Source organism: Sciurus carolinensis, chromosome X (genome assembly GCF_902686445.1).
Source record: "Sciurus carolinensis chromosome X, mSciCar1.2, whole genome shotgun sequence".
NCBI classification, from domain to species: Eukaryota; Metazoa; Chordata; class Mammalia; order Rodentia; family Sciuridae; genus Sciurus; species Sciurus carolinensis.
Window position 1 is genome coordinate 37464127 of NC_062232.1, and position 5164 is coordinate 37469290.

General features: G+C 38.1%; 1 pseudogene; it reads left to right on the forward strand.

Annotated features, from left to right (window-relative positions):
• The first annotated feature begins 4551 nt into the window (after window positions 1–4551).
• LOC124972422 (40S ribosomal protein S15a-like) lies at window positions 4552–4947 on the forward strand (annotated as a pseudogene).
• Window positions 4948–5164: the final 217 nt, after the last annotated feature.

Sequence of the window (5164 nt, forward strand, 5' to 3'; positions counted from 1 at the left end):
TAAATTTACAAAAACACAATGAACACTTAAGGAAGAATCATAGGTAGTACAAAATATTTTCTAAGTCAATATATCTTTATCTTTACCAGAGTATACTAAACCCTTTCCCAAAGAGAGAGTGCCAGATTGCATCCCCAGTAGTGTATGAGAGTTACCTTTGCTAAGCATCCTTTCTGACATTTGGTATTATCAGACTTCTAAATGTTTACCCATATGATGTGTATCTAGTGGTATATAATGGTATTAATTTGTATTTCCTCTTTAACAATGAGATCAAATATATTTCCTTTTTAAAAAATGGCTACTCTGTGCTTTGATGATTTTTATGTTGAATTGTCTTTCCCTTCTTCATTGACATATTCTGGATGTGAGTCCTTGGTCAATGACTGTTGCAAATACATTCACACACTCTGTGACATGTCTCTTTGCACAGTCTTTTGATGAGTAAAATTCATAATCGAAGTGTTGAATGTATGCAAATTTTTTGATTACTTATTTTTGTCTTGTTTATGGAAAAAACTTCAATGTTTTACACACATTTAGTTTTTTATGTGTTCTTTTTAAAATATACAAGACAGTAGAGTGTATTTTGACATATTATGCATACATGGAGTATAACTTATTAGGATCCTAGTCTTGTGATTGTACAAGATGTAGCGTCTCATTGGTCATGTATTTACATCACATTTAGTTTTATAATCCACCAGAGTGTTTGTGTAAAGGTGTGAAATAGGTGCCAAATCACATATGGGCAGAGATCTTTTATTATCTCTCCCTAGCTCTAATCAAGGACCTCAACTAAGCACTCTTGCACTTCTCTACCCTCCAGAATTATTGTTAAATCAACATAATTCAGATCAGTGTCAATAGGCCAGTTACTGCTATGGACCAAATTATACACACCCAAATTCATACTTTGAAATCCTAATTCTAATATGGTGGTATTTGGAGATGGGACCTTTGGGAAATAATTACATTTAGATTAAATCATGAGGGTGGAGCACACATAAATGAGATTAGTTTCCCTATATGAAAAGAGATTGCTTTTTCTCCTTCTCTACGCCATGAGAACAGAATAAGAAGGTGGTCCTCTACAAGCCAGAACCCAACCATGCTGGCATCCTGATCTTGGATATCCAAGCCTCCAATGCTTTGAGAAAACAAATGTCTGTTGTATAAGTCAGTCTATGGTGTATTGTTATTGTAGCCCGATCTGACTAAGACAATTCTCTAAGCCTCAATTTCCTCACTACAAAAAGAATATAATATTTACTTTCAAGGGCTAATGTGAGGAGTAAATGCAGGCAAAAAAATAAAATAACCAAATGCCAGAACTACCCCTGACACACAGCATACACTCATCAAATCTGTTAGGGGAGATGAGGTAGAGTTACGAGGACTAGAAATGAAAGGCAGGGCAAATGCCCAGGCACCATTGAGACTGAAGGTACCCTCTTCAGCATTATAGATTCTGCAAAGTAGACCATTGTTCTCCTCAGTTGCCATGGGATAGGGAGTAATCAGTAGTCCTTACTCCTTACCCATCATAAAGACCCCCACCTTAGGGCAGCTGAGAGATGAATGGATAAGACAAAGTCATCCATGAAGAGGTTGGTTCAACCCCACAGATGATATCCAAGTCATTCACACTAGACTTGTCAAGCCAGAGCCTGAAGAATTTAAGCCAAACACAAAGTTTTAAGAAGAAAACTTAAACCCAATCAAAGCTCCCATTATCATTGAATTTCACTGCCATTGAATTTCATTGTCATTGGACTCAGCTACCTCTGGACCCTTAAAAGCATTGGATAGCTTACTTCACTGGGGCAAAGTAAGGCAGCTTCTGTCTATGAACTGGGCCTCTAGAGATAAGGCCATCCCCCCAAAGTCCTGTTGCTTTTTACGGAGGTCTTTCACCCAAAATTAACTGCCTCAGTCTCCCCCAGGAGAAATGGATTCTTCAGTAAAATAAAATGTGCTTATTTCACACCAAGACCTGCACAAGAGCATTTGTTATAGCTTTATTCATTATAGTTCCAAACTGACAACCCAAAAGTCCCTCAGTGGATGAATGGATAGACGATGCATGGTCTCTCCATACATCAGAATTTTACTCAGCAATAGAAATGAAGTTCAGATACACACAACATGGATAAACCTAAAAAACATTCTAAATGACAGAAGTAAAATCCCAAAGAGTACACACTGTGTGATGCCATTTATGTGAAGTTCAAGAACAGGCAAAACTAACCAGTGGTGAGAGAATCCAGAATTATGGTTACAGGTTGTTGCAGGTAGGAAGGGGTGTGGCACTGACCAGGAAGTTGCACAGAGAACACTCCTCGAGGAATAAAATGTTCTATATCTTGATGGTTCCCATGTGGATATATACATATATATGTGTATATATATATATGTATATATACATATATGTATATATGTGTACATATGTATATATGTATGTGGATATATTCATATATAAATATACATCTATGAAAAATTCATCAGACTGTACACTGAAGATGTGTGCCTTGTATGCTGAATTATATTGCAATTAAAAGGAGAATAAAAGAAAGAATAGGAGTGGGAAGCAAGAAATGAAGCCATCAATGAACCCAACAAAGTACAAAATGAGGCCAGCAGGATCTGCCATGCAGGCATGTCCTCTGCAGAAGGGAGGTGGGCAGATGCAGCATGGCACCCCTGCAAATGAAACCAGTGTTCTGGCCCACAGGCCCTGCCTGGCTGCAGTCTGCTGATGCCTGCTGTGGAGTTGGTCCAATGTTGTGGGGAGGGAGGCTTGACTTGATCTTAGGGCAGTGATTGGCTCTACCAGACCACAGGCTCTTCATCCTCCAGAAATGGTTATTACACAGCCTTTCTGGGAAGACAGATAATTTTGTAAAAATGACATGAGCTTTTGCCAACCCCATTTCAGCCTCTTAACCTCTTGGCAGCTGCTTCAGGAGCATCACAGAGCTGGCTGAAACAGTTTCCAGAGCATAACAGAGTGGGCATTAATCCCGCAGATTGACTGCCAAACAGGAAAGAAAAATGGCAGCTTCAAAAAAGGCAAAGACATAGTGATTGGAGACTGAGACTGCTTTAATGATGGGCCAAGGTGTCTCCCAAAACTGTGGCTGAGTTCCATTTTGGGTGCGGTATCCTCCTATCTTCAAAGGACTTGGCTCTTCTGACATTCTAAACCATAGAATGAAGAAAAAATGATTGAGAACACAGTTCCAGCTCTTTCTCCACTCACCCTTTCTCTATGCCTCCACATTCCTAGCTCCCACCAACTGTGGCTTGACTTGATTGTTCAGTCTACACCGAGCTGCATTTGTAATAAGCATAGGTCGTTCATTCCCTTTCCCTCAGCCTAGAATTATCCCTACTTCTTTTGACTCCTCTGGTTGGTCCCAACAGTGTCATGGCAAGCTGGATTTCTCTCTCACTCTCCCTCTTTCTTTCCCTCCTCTTCCATTTCATGCATCTGATATGCGTTTTTCATGTATCTATCCATGAAATCTATTTTGGGCATCTGGATGGACAATTACTCTCAATATAACAGTAAATCAATATTAAGCATGTGTAACCTAGACAAATTATTTATGAATAAATATTGTTAGTCTTCCCCCCCCCATTTTTATATGAGTACCTGAAGGAAATGTAAGCTGTGGTTCCCCATACAAATTATGACCCTGAGGAGCCATATACTATCAAATAGAAACCCAGGGAAAACAGGCTACAGATTTAGGACTGAAACAAATGAAAAGGAATAATAAATGTGAAAATTATTTTTTCCAATCTTCCATGTTTAGCCACCCAGCTTCTGAAATTCTTCTGAAATTTTGCATTTGGTTTTCTTGGTTCCTAAGACTTAACTTAAAAATAAATGACAAAACTGGTTCAGATTTTTTGCTACACATTTAGTCATCATGAAGACATGCAAAACCCTTCTATAGAGTTTCAGAAGTTGAAAAAAAAAAGTGATCTTGGTGCCCTCAGATGAAGTCTGTCTCACTCAAAACTAAGGATCAGGAGTCTTGGCCAAGGTTCTAGTTGGCCACACTGTCACAGTGATGCCCACTTCCAGGCTGTTGGGCATTCATAAGGGAGACAGTCCCACACATAGAAAATGCCTGCATTTTTCATAATAAAAACAATACATCTGTATGACTTTTATTTTCTTCTTAGTTCATGTTAATAATTTTAATTATAACAAACACAATATTATCAAAATATTTTTATTTTTATTATTTATTGATGCTAGGGATTTGAACCCAGAGGTGCTTTACCACTGAGCTACATCCTTAGCTCTTTTTATTTTTTCTTTTGAGACAGGGTCTTGCTAAGTTACTGAGGCTGCTCTCAAACTTGTGATCCTTCTGCCTCAGCCTCCTGAGTCACTGGGATTATAGGCATTCGCCACCCTGTAGGGCTCAAAAATATTTTTAAAGTTCTGAAGGAATACTTATTAAAGATAGAAAAGTAAAAATATTTTTAAAGAATCTGAAGTTGCTCTTTCTGATACCTTTCAGTGTCACCAGAATGGTGCGTGTGAACTTCCTGCCTGATGTTCTCAAGAGCATCAATAATGCTGAAAAGAGAAGGAAATGCCAGGTCCCTATTAGGTCATGCTCCAAAATTATTGACCAGTTTCTAACTGTGATGATGAAGCATAGTTACATTGGTGAATTTGAAATCATTGATGATCACAGAGCTGGGTAAATAGTTGTGAGCCTCACAGGCAAGTTAAACAAGTGTGGAGTGATCAATCCCAGATTGGATGTGCAGCTTAAAGACCTAGAAAAATGGCAGAATAATCTGCTCCCATCCCAGGGTCAGTTTAGTTTCATTGTATTGACAACCTCAGCTGGCATCATGGACCATGAAGAAGCAAGATGAAAACACACAGGAGGGAAAATCCTGCGTTTCTTTTTCTAGGAATGTAAAACATACATACAAAGAATACTTCAATGGAAAAAAAAAAGAATCTGAAGCTGCATGATCTTAATCCAACCATTAATATTTTATTCTTTACAGTCTTATTTCTATGCAAAACTTTATTGAAAAAGAAAAAAGTCAAACACAAGAAACAAAAACAAAGTTCAACAAATGTAGAATATTTTGTGACCTGTTAGTTTCTCTTAGCATTGAATCA